General features: G+C 43.7%; 1 protein-coding gene and 1 long non-coding RNA gene across 3 annotated transcripts in view; one reads left to right on the top strand and one right to left on the bottom strand.

Annotated features, from left to right (window-relative positions):
- tbl1xr1a (TBL1X/Y related 1a) overlaps positions 1–6,268 on the bottom strand; it is a 32,305-nt gene extending 26,037 nt beyond the window's left edge. Inside the window, exon 1 of one of the 2 annotated variants that reach the window (XM_060067591.1) lies at positions 5,901–6,268. The gene's annotated coding sequence lies outside the window, so the exon portion shown is untranslated. The remainder of the gene's footprint in view (positions 1–5,900) is intronic. The other variant, XM_060067590.1, reaches the window with a different exon arrangement.
- A 912-nt stretch (positions 6,269–7,180) lies between these two features.
- LOC132469938 (uncharacterized) lies at positions 7,181–9,012 on the top strand. The gene is made up of 2 exons (XR_009528524.1): positions 7,181–7,348; positions 8,848–9,012. It is a non-coding gene; the product is annotated as an uncharacterized LOC132469938 (long non-coding RNA).
- The last annotated feature ends 7,237 nt before the right edge of the window (positions 9,013–16,249 follow it).

Here is a 16,249-nt window from a genome sequence, read left to right as displayed (position 1 = left end):
AACTTCTGAAACCACCCTCGGAGGTGGTTTCAAATCTTTCCGGTTTCGTTTTGGTTTCGTGTGGACGCCTGAAACCGACTGAAACCGCAAACCATGACGTCATCGCCCCACCCCTCGACCTCCTAGCCAATGGCTCTTAAGCCCGCGGAGTCTCAGAAATCACAACAAAAAAGATGATGGCGGACTACAAGCTTGTAATCGTTCTGCAGCATATCATGTCCCTTGTTGGGTTGCTAAGCCATTATTTATTGAGAATCTAGTTCGCCATCGTAGAAGAGCTGTTTGTTTGTGTTGTTAGTGGTTCGGGGGGCAGCCTTTATGCGCATGCTCGCCTCTTCTTCTTCTGGATTTGTGTACCAGAAGCAGCGCCCCTTATGGGCCTGGAATGTTTACTACAGCGTTTCTACAGATCTATCCGGTTTCGCTTGGCTTCGTCTTTACGGAGATACTTCGAAACCGGATAGATCGAAACCGTAACGGTTTCGCCCGTTTCGGCTTCGTGTGGACGGGGCCTTAGACAGACTGAGCTGTAGAATATTTGGTAGTCACGCTCAGCAGTTGATACTACCTTGTTTGTAGATAATCTTGGATAAAAAGGGGAGCCATTTGAAGTCTTTGATATCAAAGCAAAGTGTTAGCCAATGCACTTGAGCATATCAGTCCAAACACCAATGCCAAGTGAGGAAGTAATAAAACAAAACACTAAGATAGCAATAATAAACATCCAACATAGAGACGAAATTCTGTTTCACATGTAGAGTGGTATACAATGTTCAATAGCGATGTGTAAGCAAGTTTGTATTATTAGAGTTATCTTGCTTCACTTCGAGAATAGTAGTAAGACATCTATTCATCAATGTGCATGAGAAGAAATGCATGGACTATTTTTGGCTCCGGGTTTCAGCTCATACTATCAATAATCCTCAACCACTGTGGCGCAGCACAGTGGTCCCATGACATAGTAGGAGCAACACTAACCCAACCCAGCCCTCTTATAGAGCACACCCTCTGGTCTCGCTGCAAAGAGAGGCCGCTGCCAGTATGGGGTGGGCCTTCAACATTGTTCATATCATTTAAAGATAACCTTTTTTAAAAAGGGGGAGGTTTTGGTCGCTTTTATCGACACAAGCACGGCCGGAATGTGTGCGCGCTGAACATCGAAAGGCGGCCGATCTGGAGCTGGGAATGATTTGTTTACATAAGTGGCTTAGACGGACCTGTTTGGAGTGTGGTCGAGGGGGATTATAGTCAAATATAAAACATTTTTCGTAAAAAAAAATCCTTGTAGTAGTGTGGCTTGCAAGAATGCAATTAATGCATGCAGTGTGTCTACCCAGGCTGGGGAGGAATGCAGCAGTGCTCGCGAGGCTAGTAAAGATCAAAGCATGGTGGGGGGGAGGGGAAAGCCAAGGCTGCACCATTCTTTCACTAGGACGAACTTGACCCCTGTGGGTCGCGGCCCACACATCACGTGGCTGCGGTTTTCAGTTAATGCCAACTCAGGACTCTGGATCCTAGACTGAATATTTCTGCATGTATAAACAGAAACCAAAAACTAAAAGAGAGGCCTGTTCGGTGATTGATCTTCCTTGTACTATTTATGAAAGCAGGTTTAGGAAGGTTCTGTTATGTCACAAGGTAATTTGTTGATGGTATTATGATATATAATAATGAAATAAAAATGAAATATTGTTTGAGTATCCAATTAAGATTCATTAAAGGAATTGAAATATGCACCATTTTAAGGAACAATGATTATTACATAACTGAGTGTGTAAGACAACCAGCGTCTTGACTGGTAGCCGGCCTTACTTCCTCTCCACCATTACTCGACGGTGCTCGCTGTGGAACCGGCCCCCACCCCCTGCCTTCCGCTGGCCAGAGATGTAACCAGAGATTGGACAAGTGTGAAGCAGTGACCGATGAGCTACCGCGGCAAAAAGGTTGGGAGGGAGCAGGGAAACTGTGTCAAAGGAGTCCGCTAGCTGTCAGACAGAGCATGTAACTGATTAGACAAAGAGCGGATCCGTGCCAGCCCAGCACTACGAGCCAAAGGTACGGCGCGCAGTGTCAAAAAGCCGTACCCAAAAATCCTATGTGCGCCAGTTTCTCAGATGAGGCCCAAGTCCTAAGTGGTGACAGGCCGTGAATGAATGACACAGAATTGGTTGGAAAATGAGGGCCTTGGAGTCGGAACACTCATCTTCCGGAACAGCATCCGAACGATCCTCTACCGCATACGTTAACCACTACAGTACCCCCCCCCCCAACCTTCAGCAACCACTCCATTTTCTGCCTCAGACATTTCCCTTCCCCTCTACACTTGCGGGAGCGTGGCTACGTCAGGGCCCACTGACTCATTCACATACGGAATTTCAATAGGACTCCACTCGCCTGGCCTTTCCCTCCTCTGCCTTGTGAACACCGCCTCCGTCCCCTCACATCCCTCCCCCCACGCGTCCAATCGCACAGCACTGGCGAGCACCGCTTACATAACTGTAATAGCCCGCATTTTCTCGCTCGCCGTCTCTCACTGATTCAATGAGGCCCGATGATGATCGATGTGTTTTGTGTCGATAACTTTACCCTGCTATCTAATCAGTGACTGGACGTTTTCTGGTGTCTGCACGCTCCACGTTCAATAAAATTGGTGGGAAGGAAAGACTATCGAAACAGAGAAACACCATGAGAACTTTGTAGTTCGCAGATCTAATTAATTGTCTCTCGGAATTGGACTATGTACCATGACAACACACCAGTGAGGGTTTCCAAGCAAAACCAGCGCCATGTCAAGCACTGGGGATAAACTTTGTGATACTGGTGTATTGCCTTTAGGATAAGCATGCCGGGAGGCTTCAGTGAAACACAATTGGTGGTGTATTTAGATGTTAGACTTCGGCAGTGCATTTTTAACGGAGAATGGAGCGTGTGGGGAAAAAAATAGACACATATTTAAGTCAAAAAGCAGAAGAAATAACATGACAACCTCCAACGGAATTTTTTTCCCCCTAAAAAGCAATAGAAACGCCCAACTAAGATCCTGTAACATATTCGAGATTCACTCCAAAATCCCAATTCCTAGTTTCCTACCATTAGCAAGCACCGGAATTTCCATTTTCGTGGCAACTAATATGCAACAGTTTTCTATCAGCTTCTTCAATCTCCAAATGAGGAAGCCCAGATGGTACATCTTTGCCTTCACAATTCTACAACCATGCTCTACCAAATTGCTAATGCAGCAGCCTCTCAGTTTAAGTGTTCAAGTTCACCAAGGTGCCTTATCGGCAGGCTTTGACCAAACACATCAAGCAAATCTTTCTTATCAACGAAAGCTTTGTGTGGCTCGATATTTAAGTTTTCTTTCGCTCAGAGCACCAACTTTAACATACTTACAGATAATGATGTATTTGAACAACGAAAAACGGCCCCAGACTGGTGCACTCCAGCTAGAGTGCGCACCAGTGCACTAGATCTTCGCAATAATCTAAACATAATCTTTAAATCAAGGAATATCTTGGCAAAGTCTGTTTGCTACTGGGTTTGTCGTTGGTTGTTGCCTAGCAATAACATGAATCAGTTGGAGCCATCCCTGCGTAGTATCTTTACTGACACTTTTGGATAGGGCACTCCCCAAGAGAGGAAACTCCTACAAATGAGGTAGCTGGGAGGGGTGTCCAATAGGACCGACCAGGAAAAGATTTGAGGCCAGGTTCCTCAACGTTTTGTATCTGTGAGCTTCTATATAAAAATACAACCGCAAGTAAACATGAATAAAACCCAGGTTGCTAAAACACACGTCTGTGCTCCAGCAGTGAGCTGATGAGTCTTCCTAATACCCATCAAATCACATTGTTTTCATAAACTGATTATCCCTAAAAAACGTATTACGTGTGTCTATGCATATTCCAAGTTCTGTTTAGCCCTATTGTGCATAAATTGTGAAATATTTTCTATTATTAAATTTAAGGGATTGAGTGATTGACTGAACAGATACGAAATAAGGGGTTTGAGAGGCAGCCGTATGTCCAGGATTACTAGCTTGCTTGCTAAGCTAAAACGGTTTTTAATAATTACATAGCATTCATTTATAATATTATTCCATTACTGGCCAGACAACATATAAACACATTTCTAATGTTTTGCAGAGCCAATAATATTGCATGCTGGTAGGACTGCATGAGACTGGCGCTCCATATTGGAGGTAAATGGAGGGACCTGGACAGCTGGAGGATGACAGCCACTTAAAATACGCAGTTCCATGCCACACTACTACAAACACGATGAGCTGGGAAACATTTACTCACAAAGACTTCAAACGCCCTTCTACAAGCCCTAGTGCAAAGCATGGTGGACTGGAGGATGCTTTTGATATGTACGCTCTTTATTGATGATGCCTATAGGGATAATACTAATAATGCTTTGGTGGATAGAATGTTTTGCCCATTATCAATTTCAACTTCTTAAAATGTCACCAGGTTGATATTTCATTCTACCATGTGAAAAACGAGCAGTGCACACATCCCTAGTAGGCATCATGACCTAGATTAAAATGGCATCTGTAAAAGCAACGCAAAACAGCCTTGCTCTGAAGTGCATCCATTGCCAGAAATAACAGACATGACACAAAAAGTATGAATGGAAAAAAGGAATACATGTATCCATCATCCTGCTATGTTGTATATTGAGAACCTAGGGGCACTCGAAATGTTGTACATCACAACAACCATGATATCAGTTTCATTGATGGCTTGTGTGAATGTAAGGCCACAGCTAGAAAAGGCTACTTACCAAGTCTGTTTAATAGAAAATATAATTTGTGTAAAATCCTTTAAAAACCTAAAATCATACATCTTAAAAGTAAAATCAAGCTTTCTTAAGTATTAATTCAAGTCTTTCTGTTGTAATAATCCATTATAATTCTTCTCTGCGAGAAGTCCAGAAAACATGTCAAACAAGTAACTACACACATGTGACGTGATGCTGGACTGTGTACGATGGATTTGCTTAAGTTTTACAAGTTACTTTCATGATTATAGATTGTCAATTTTAGGTGTGGTGATAAACATGAGGTTATACTCGTAGAGATACTACAGTTTGATTAGGTTTGAAATAATTAGGTCAGTGTCAAAGTTGGAAATTCTTAAATTGGACGTACACCTAGAAAATATCTTGCAATCTGGGGGTATACAATTGGAAAGGGGTGGGTGGAGGGAAGGGTTAAGGGTGTTTACAAAAGCCATGCACGTCCAGCTGGTGTATTTAGTATCTCCCGACTAGAACATTATGTCAATGAGTTGATTTACAAGGTTGGCAAGTGAGTCGTCCGTGCACGCGCGCTCGTGTGATTGCAGACTGCCCCTCCCCCACGACCATGGATTTGAAACGCCAGTTGCATGGCACACTTGTAAGCTTTGATTCATGTTGTGATACACGAGTATTTTATTTAGCTACATTTTGATGGGGGGGTCAATCACCACGGAAAATTGGCAAAGACTGAAGAAATAGCTCAAATAAGTTACGAGATTGTTTGACTAATATTTCAGGGGATATGTTGTCCCTAGCATGTTATGGGTTACAGTTGAACTTATCATACAAGTATGATTTATTTCAACAAAAAAAAAATATATCCATTTGTCAACTAACAAAAAAGTTTTGAAAAAGAACACGCTCGCAAACACACATACTAACTGCCACGCGCATACAGGCATCCACGCACTGTGCGCGCGCACTCGCGCGCTGAGGTTGCCCATCCCCCACCACAAGAGAAAACATCAAAATAAACGTCCAAAACAGCCAATCAGCCGGCCTACATTATCAATATGAAGTAATCTGTAATTACTGTAACAGGTAGTACTATTTATAATCGCGATAACAATGTAGAAATATAAAAAAACACTTACCGGAGGTTCCAAATCACACAAGGGCTGCCTTCTCTTGTGTGCTCCTAATATGGAATCTCCTCCACCGTTGTTTTCCACCAGTCAATTTAACCTCAAAAATACGTTATAATGGCCCGCTGACCCCGCGATCTACTGCGTTAACTCCCAAGTTAACACTGTGTTTTGAAAACGCCGGCCTATAATTGAGTAAATCCCGTTAAAATGGAAGTAGATGCACAGTTGGGATAGATTGTAAGGTTGCTCGCTAGTAGAGAAAGAGCCAAACGGTTCACTAGCAGCCAACGGCTTCAGACTGAAACACAGAGGAGCTGACCCGCCAGGCGAAAATGAGGTAGGCCTGGGCAATTCTCGCTGCAGCTCTCATAGCTAAGGGAAAGACACTAGTCACATAAACATCAAATGGGTGTCGCAGTATGAAAAAAGAGAACGGCTCTGGTAGACTGTATCGCTTGAAAAAACTGCCCACATTGTAATTATTGCCCACATTTAAATTATTTATTGCAATTCTGCATTTTCCATTGATTCTCCATCGATATTTTGTAAATACGTTTTATTGTTGCATGTTTTTATGGCAACAGCAAACAAAGCAGAGTAGTGGTGCCAGGTGTGTGTGTGTGTGTGTGTGTGTGTGTGTGTGTGTGTGTGTGTGTGTGTGTGTGTGTGTGTGTGTGTGTGTGTGTGTGTGTGTGTGTGTGTTATAACTGTACTAATGGCAATCTATTCACTTTGACTAATTCTGTTATGTTGTATCTCACTCAAATACCTTTAGCTACTACTATTTTGCCAATTCTTTTTGTGTAATTTTGACATTTTACTGTTTTGTTTTTTGGGGGGTTTGCTTTCATTATTATTTCTCATTATCTGCTCATAATGAGGGTTGACCTCAGGCATAAAAAAAAATGATTCACAACCAAATCACAACACATTCCCTCATTAAAAAAGGATCACGAAGAAGAATCGTATGTTACACAGCTTGGATGAATATACAATCATGTCAAAACCATCACTATCTGTATTGTGATTTTGTGAAATCAATACAATTTATATTATGAATATATTATAAATATTGTGAATCTGTTACAAAAAAGCAAACTAGATTGTTTTATTCCTACAGTATATAATTCTCCAGAATAATTGCTTCTAAAATCTTAAATTCCTCCCAACGGGCAGGAATTACATACCAACCAATCATAACTCTGTTGAGGCCTGCTCCGATTTGAAAGTAAGCAGATGGCAGTGACATAACATCCTCCTGGACTCCCAGCACCAATGAAATCCTGATTTACTTAATCCCGCCCACATGTTGTCCCGCCCTCTTCTACTGTTTTATGACTGGGAGAGCCGCTCTGCATTGCCTTTAAGGGATAAAAGCTGAATCTATTTTTACAAGGATCATTCCAATCATTGTTGGAGTGTGTAAACATACTACTATGTATATACGATGTTCAGTGAGTCGACGTTTAAAACCATACCAACTTCCTAGACCTAGATTAAGACCTGTCCCTTTGGTTTGAGTGTTTCCTCTTTGTGTGATTATTTTTACAAGTGAGCACAATGGAGATATGTCTGGTTTGGTAACACTTGAAGGAATGTCACTCATGGATAAACCCCAATGACCTACAAGAACTAACACACTCCCAACTGGGCAAGTTCACTTCACGTCATTATTCAAAAGGTTTACTTAGGTTTCTTTCTAAGGGGCCAATAAACGCACAATGTCATATATTTAAGTCCCTTCCATCTAAGCTACTACTGATTGGCTGAGCCTTTTAGGCCAGGCTTTTAATATGAATACTTCATTAGGACATAATATAGGATGTTACATAATGACCTTTTACAGCAAAGCACAGTACTCCTGAATTGCCCAAGGAGACAATGTCAACGAGAAGTTTAATTCTCATAATTCATAAAAATAGTTTTTTTCAAGTGAGAGGGGCAATCATCACCACACACAAACATGAGTGGCATTTCGAAAGAGCATACAGAAGTAGCGTTTGAGAGCGTCTCGTGCTCTTCTGTATGCGATGTCTGCTTTGGAAGGCTTTGGCTTCGAGTGCTAACTTCAAGGATTGCAGAAGAACTGGCTGTGACAGCCATGTTTGTGGTATAGTCTGCAGTGCACCTGACAAAGCCATGGCATACAGGATAAACCAGAGAGTGACACAGGCTGACATGGAGTATGTGTGTGTGTGTGTGTGTGTGTGTGTGTGTGTGTGTGTGTGTGTGTGTGTGTGTGGTGGTGGTGGGGGAGTGGGCGGAGAAAGTGTCTAAGAACAGCTTTTATTGCTCGAACACTGGAACAGAGAGGTGCATTAGTGCAGAGCAAGAATGTTCCTAGGTTACATTATAAAAGTCTTATTCTTGTTAATGACGAGAGCAAAATGGAGTCCAACCCTTACAGCAAAACAGTGGGCCTACACCTACTACTGCACACACACACATTTTCTTACTTACTATTTTTCTCCCTATCCCCTATTCTTGCCACATCTCTGACCTTTCTTTGTTGACCCCCCGATAAGCAACCCTCCCCCTCATTGATCCCCCACATGCACCTCCCCCCAACACCCCCACACACTCACACACACACACACACACACACACACACACACACACACACACACACACACACACACACACACACACACACACACACACACACACACACACACACACACACACACACACACCTTACACATGCTTCCTCCAGTTTCCATACACCCACTTCCTTTTAGCCGTGTATTCTGCCCCTCCCCCACCCTCCCCCTCTTAGTATTTAGTTCCAGTTAGATTCTCCCCCGCTCTCCCCCTCTCTCTGTTGCTCAACTGCTCTTGGCTGCGCCTCCTGCTCTATTCCACCCCTCCGCCCCCTCCAAAGTGCAAAACAGGACGTGGCGTTTCCTTTCAACTGCGAGTCCTCTCATGTTATCTTGCCTGTTGTCTATTTCAGGTCCCCCCCACGGCCGGGCAGCACGAAAACCACACCACGTCACCACGCCTGTTCCTGTATGGGCTTCTTGGATTTGTGATCCACAAGGAATGTTAAAATAGTAACGGCAGAATAACAAACCCCATGCAAAATATTCATTAAAAATGCAATCATGTTGAAACCTTTCTTGAAACATTTGAATTGTATTGATCAAAGTGCTCTGTTTAGATACCATAGAGATTGTGTGTCTGATTCTGTCAGAAAATTGTCCTCTGGGACAAAGTGCCATGGATAGACAATCCGACAAACATATAGTTTATACAACATAAAATGCCATTCAATCATTAAAACAAAGGATATTCTATGCAAAAGTATTTAGTCCTCGAAAACACAACATTATGCGGGAGTCCAAGATAATTAAAACCTACTGTAATGCTCCAAATTCAGCCTGTTTAGCACGTTGTCAATGGGCTGCTGGCCTAACAAAGCATGACGCCATGTTATATCTTCATATGGCTCAATGCGTGAACCAGGCGAGAGCTATAATTTAACACTCGCTGCGTGTACCGGAATAGCATAGAGGGCTGCAAGGATGAGCCATTAAATAATTCAGCTTGGATAGATGGAGAACATGCATCTTTGTCTGCGACACAAAGAGAGATGAAATTTGTGAGAGTGTGAGAGAGAGTGAGACAGTATAATGTAATACTGTGTGGGTCTGTGTGTGTGTGTCTATGTCTGTGTGTGTGTCTGTCTATGTATGTGCTAATGTGTCTGTGCTGATGTGTTTGTGTGCGTGTGTTTATGTATATATGTGTGTGTGTGTGTGTGCGTGTACGTGCATGCTCGTGTGTGTGTGTGTGTGTGTGTCTGTGAGTGTGATCAGGTGTGTGTCTACTGGTGGGTTCCACATTGATGCAGCCATCCTCTGCTCACTTACCACGCACAGAGATGGGCCGGAGAGACCAAAATACAGAGCCACAAGAGGGGCTCCATGATTTAGGTGAGATAACCTGGTTAAAGACCTTGGTGTGTGACACACTAACAGCTTCAAAGCTGCAATCTTGTGAGGTAGCCCAAAGCACAATGGCTAGGTATGATTGTGTAATACATACTGTAGATCTGAACCAAAATTTTAATCAAAGTTAATGATTTCACTAAATGTATTACAAGTAGTTTTGGTATTTCCTTAAATTCCATGTATTTATTCATGAAATCCATTTATTATGTTTCTGTTTTGAGAAAAAACATAACCTACGCATAGTACAATGTCTTCCTTTCTTGCCTTCCTTTGTCTTATGTGCTCCCAGTGGTTTTCCCCTTCCCCTTGTATCGCTCTTCCCTTCCCCTCTGCGAGCAGTGAGTCATCAGAACTACAGAAGCCGGCCTCTCGGCCAAGTGTGTGAGGGAAGAGAAGCAGACGTAGAAGGGGGAAGTGAGAGAGAGAGAGAGAGAGAGAGAGAGAGAGAGAGAGAGAGAGAGAGAGAGAGAGAGAGAGAGAGAGAGAGAGAGAGAGCGAGAGAGAGCGAGAGCGAGAACGAGAGAGAGCGAGAACGAGAGAGAGGCCTGTCCTTTAGAACTCATTGCATAATTTGTAAACATTTTTTTTTCTTTTCAGACCCACACACACACACTCACATAAGCACATACGCCGGTTGCATGCGAGTCAAGACAGATTATGATTGTGTTCCCTCAATGAGGCTCTAATTGGTCCCTCCATAAATGGGTGGAAGGGGGTGCTCTGGGGGTGGAGGGGGGGGGGGCCCTAGGAGGACGGAGGGTGCATAGAGAGATAGATGACTCAATCAATGCATACTCTTATCCTGAAGCCGGCAAGAATAACAAGTAAGACCACAAACACGTGTTTACTACAACACCCTCAGCGTTAAGCAATGGTAGTGTTTAAGTGTGTGTGTGTGTGTGTGTGTGTGTGTGTGTGTGTGTGTGTGTGTGTGTGTGTGTGTGTGTGTGTGTGTGTGTGTGTGTGTGTGTGTGTGTGTGTGTGTGTGTGTGTGTGTGTGTGTGTGTGCGTGCGTGCGTGCGTGCGTGTGTGTGTGTGTATATGTATCTGTGTGCCTGTGTGGGGGATTCATCAAAAGTGTCATTCATTTTTAGGTCACTTGTAATCAGAGCTCCGCTCTCTCTTTTATTTGATTCTCTTTCCCTGAATGCCCACCTCTACATCTGCCCGCCTCGCACAGAATGCAGTCATCCATTTTCAACACGAGGGAACAAGGAGAACGATTGGAAGGAGAAGAAGAGAGAGTGGCAGAGAGAGAGAGAGAGAGAGAGAGTCAGAGAGAGAGAGAGAGAGAAAGAGAGAGAGAGAGAGAGAGAGAGAGAGAGAGAGAGAGAGAGAGAGAGAGAGAGAGAGAGAGAGAGAGAGAGAGAGAGAGAGAGAGAGAGAGAGAGAGAGATTATTGTAAACTATTTAAGAGCTGCGCAGCGGCCGGGACAGATTATGTCTGCGGAAGTAGAGACTGCAGGATTCAACCCATCCCCCACTAAACCACACACACACTCACACTCACACACACATACACACACTCACTCCGAGACACACACACACACACACACACACACACACACACACACACACACACACACACACACACACACACACACACACGAACACACACACACACACACACACACACACACACACACACACACACACACACACACACACACACACACACACACACACACATACACACACACACCATCATTTTTGCCTGGCTGGTCACAACACCAACTGCAATAGATAGATTCCACTCCTCCAACCCCCACCACCACCTCACTCCACCACCTCACTCCACCACCACCACCTCTCCAGCCCTCCCTCCCTCCCTCCCTCCCTCCCTCCCTCCCTCCCTCCCTCCCTCCCTCCCTCCCTCCTCCTGCTCAGTCATTCAGACCTGGGAGAGAGTCAATAACAGGCTGACATCATCATTGGATCCTCTCTGTATTGTAGGCTATACAGTAGGGCCTTTATCCTCCATATCCTACCCCTGGTCGCCATGAGGAGGGGGTCCTTCTCTCTGGGTCCTCGTATTGGAGAAATGGATCTGCAGCCAGATAGGCAGGCAGGCAGACAGACAGACAGGCAGGCAGGCAGGCAGGCAGAAAGACATACTGAAGGACAAATAGATGGACGGACAGGTAGGATTGGGAGTGAAAGAAGGAGAACAGGAGAGATAGCGGGAAGAGAACAAAAGAAGCCCCCCCCCCCCCTTATTTTGAGGGGGGGATTGTTAACGCGTCATGGTCAAATGCATCTGGTCTGGTGGGTGACATGGGAGGGAATAATAGATGCATTCAATATGAACATACCAGTACATACATAGATACACAAACACCCACGCACACACAACTGGAATGCATTGAATGTGTACTCAGGCTGTACCTGTGTGTGTGTGTTTGTGTGTATGTGTGTGGGGTGTGTTAGGGAGAAATAGAGTACATACTGCGGGACATTGGAGGAATAATAACTTGTGTAAAGGGGCCCAATAAAAGCTAGTCCATGTCTAAAATCACAGGCATACGGACAGACTTTACTGTCCATAAGGACCTACCGGTGGCACTGTTTTCTCTCTTTTCTCTCTCTTTCCCAAGTACCCCCCTCTACCTCACACAACACATTATTCTCGCCATGACATTGCGTCCTATTTCACTCTGCCAACTACCGTTTGTTTGCTGTGCTTTTTCAAGTTCGACTGTATGGCCTACATTCCAATTTAGTCCAAAGTATCTTTTCCAATCTCCTCATTATCATAGAGATGGAGAGACAACAACCAAGTGACATGCTTTTCTGGGTGTGACAGTGATTTGAATGTGTTTAGCTGTGTTTTTGCAGCAAAAGCTATCACAGACTGCAAATTCATATTCCCACTGTTAAATACGTCTACATTGTTATTCTTCCCCCACATATCGTTCCCGTACAAATCAGTAGGTTGTTCGGTCTATTCATATATAAGGGACATGAAAATGTAACCCAACATAATGGAACCAAATATCAAATTACAAATAGCCAATATCCCGCCAAACCAGGAGGAGGCCCGACCCCGATGTTGGGAAAAATTGCTTTAGACTGTACTAAGACCAAGTCAGTGTGGTGTTTTAAAATGGCTGGTCTGGTAGATTGTGACATTGTAACCCATATTTTGTTATTCCGCTGGGACTTCCAACTCAAAGGTACACAGGCTGCTTATATCAGGGCTCTGATGATGGCTAAAAGAGATACAGCTGAATAGCAGCTCGAGCTGGTGCTCAGCAAATCAAGGCCAGTTAAACACCAACGGTGGATTGAAATGAATACGGTGTTCACAGTAAGGCTGCTTAATACAGAGCAGCGTGCGGCTAAATGTTGCACGACTCGATTATGCTATATTCTCGCACGCTCGTTATTGGGCTGGGACCAGTGAAATGTTGCAACACTTCTATAAAATGTTGAACCTTGTTATGGGTATACCTCTAATTCAGGATAATGTGTGCACGTGAACAAGCTGTTAAATATGCAGGATAATTATACACACTGAAATGCGGAAATAAAACTCAAACGCACACACACACACACACACACACACACACACACACACACACACACACACACACACACACACACGCACACAGTGTGTAAAAGGACAGCCTGACATGCCTCATCTATTTGGATTTGTGTGTGTATTTGTTGTGAATGTGTTGTGTTGTTGTTAATTATACCTTATTTTGGGTAGCCAGTACACTATCTATTTTGAATGCTAAATCGAGTGAAATTAACCATCTGGAAATATAATTAGTAGACAGACAGTATCTGCGGTTTGTGGAAGCACTGAGAACAGATGAGAGTGTATGTCTACTCTACGGGAAGGAAACCACGGGAGAAAAAAAACAGGAGAAGAACAGAGAAGCTCAGACGGTTCCACGGCAAGATAAGCATGGGTACATCTCCAGGGGCCTGACCCTGTCTGGTCAGCGGGCGTTCAGAGGACTGTCCTGTATGCCAGACATGACATTATTATTTTGTTGTCCGTATGGCTTTTTTCCCTGGAGGTATTTTCCTCGTAGAGGAACGCCACTCTCTTCGCCTCCATTCCTTTTCGTCTCTGTCCAGCAGACCTCTCCCAGCATTGTCATTCCGGACATTTCCAGCCGGAAGTCCTACCTCGTTAGAGCCCACTTCCTTCTCCTCCTCTCCATCTGGCGTGCCGTCCTTGCGTCAGCCATGTCAGCCACCTCTTCATTCAACGTCACCGTCCCAGCAGCCGGGCCTGGGCTAGGCTTCTGGGCAGCTTCTCTCGGCGGGACAACTCCCCCTCCACAGAGGTTACGTCGAGGGTCAGCTTCTCCTTTGGCTTCCCAAGGAGTGTCTCCTCCAGCGGCCCTTTTCTTCAGAACCCTGAATCTTATCTGAGTGCTTTTTTTTCCCGTCTCCAGTGCTCCACAGACCTCCGGCCAGGGACAGTCTGTGCTTCTCTATTCTCAGTGTGTGACGAAGCACCTGGAAGGCTCTGGTCCATTCCAGACAAAAAGCCTGATAAAACGTTACAAGAGCTTTCACCCAGAGCAGATGCCTCACCTCTTGTTCTCAACCTCTTTCTCCTCGTCCGAAGCTGGGCTGTGTTGTTCTCCGGGAAGGGTTCCTCCTGGTAAAGTAGTTATTGTGGAACGTGCGGCCTCTACTCCTTTAGCATCTGCAAATGTTCAATCTAAAAGAACAAAATAAGACCAGTTACAAGAAAATACGATGAGTCACAAAGAATCGATCTGTCATGGATATAAACCAATAGTTTGTGTGTTTTCAATTTTCTCAGGTGGCTCTTGTAGTAAGACCTTCTGTGCGCATTCTATCAAAGTCCTTTCTGGAGTAAAAAAACAAAAGTTATCTTCTAAGCTACATTATCGACCATGATTTGATTGATGTAATACCATGAATAACAATTAGCTAGGTATCAGGGACGTCGTTAGGCTTGTTTTGGGGGGGGCTAAATCCCCCCAAGATGTTCAAAAGCCCCCCTACAATTATTATCATTACATTTTTGTCAAGGAAATCGTAACATGCCTGCACTTTATTAAGCCAGAATATGAGTTGAAATAAATACTAATACAATTAGAAGTTGTCTTTATTTGGATTATAATTGAGAGCGCATTGATGGATACATTTTCTAACTTATTTTCCTTGAACTCACCCCAATATGTAGACTTAAATCATAGCAACTCTTACATTTGTTTAGCTTATTTATATTTTTAAAAAGGGGAGGACACCCTGAAGACTCAGAAGAGGGAATCAGGAGGTCTTAAGGCAAGTAAAGAAAAGAGAGTGAGCCAGAAAACAGGCCCTGATAGATGCTCTGCTGTACTCTCTACTGTGATAAATGATGAACCACTTTAAAGATGTGATGACATTTTTTTGCATACGGAAACTGCTAGGGGCTAAGCCCCCCCAGCCTCTAAATCCTAGTGACGTCCCTGCTAGGAATCACTCTCTATGATGCCTTGCTTTCTGGTGGACAAACAGGAGGAGCATGACCTTCTGTATGTGGGTAAGAGAGAGAGAGAGTTCGATATGTGTATTCGGTCAATGGAACTTACTCACCTAGCAACCATCTTGGGTCCATAATATTTGTTGTTCTCATCGCTAACAGTAGAACCAAGATGGCCGCTAGGTGGATAAGGTTCATTGGACCAAATGTGATCCATTGTGGTCTGTATTTCAGTGGGTGTGTGAAAAAACAGTAACCGACATTATGTTTCCAAGCCGTGCTGTATGTATGTAAGACGAGTGACTTAGGCAGTAAATTATATCGATGTGTGAGGTGATGTATGACTGTTGAAAACAGCAATGTGACTTGTTTTGGGACAAAATACAAAAGGTATTTAATTGAAATTGACTTCCATTATTAAAGGTTAAATGTTATTGAGATTAACTGCACAGATACTGCAAGTTAATCTCAATACCAAACAAACAAATGAAATCCAACAAAACCAAACTTTTACTTTACTCTTCTACAGCGGTGTTTTTGTTACAGCTATTCCTGCATATTTTTTAACAGAGCTAAGGATACATCAGTAGAAAACAAACAATAACATTGCTGAGAAGCAGCATGAGGGCAAGTAAGTGCAGGTCGAAAAGACATAAATAGCCACAGCAGCTCTCTAGAAACAGTAACAGTATCTCTATGCACCTCACAACTTCACACACAAACACACACACACGCACACACACACATACACACACACACAGTGACCTAGATAGACAGAGGGAAAGCAACTGGAACATCGTGTTGTGGCTACGTGTTCATGTGTTTGTGTTTGTTATTTCTCTTTCTGGAGGACTAAAGAAGAAAGAGAGCAATTACACAACTTTTAAAAGAGCGAATGTGGATGCGTAAAACCGAGTACCTTTCAAACCCTGTTGTTATGATCT

The sequence above is a fragment of the Gadus macrocephalus genome, chromosome 12, assembly GCF_031168955.1.
Source record: "Gadus macrocephalus chromosome 12, ASM3116895v1".
Lineage (NCBI taxonomy): Eukaryota > Metazoa > Chordata > Actinopteri > Gadiformes > Gadidae > Gadus > Gadus macrocephalus.
The sequence above is the reverse complement of the archived record's forward strand: the minus strand, read 5'-3'. Positions and strand labels throughout refer to the sequence as shown.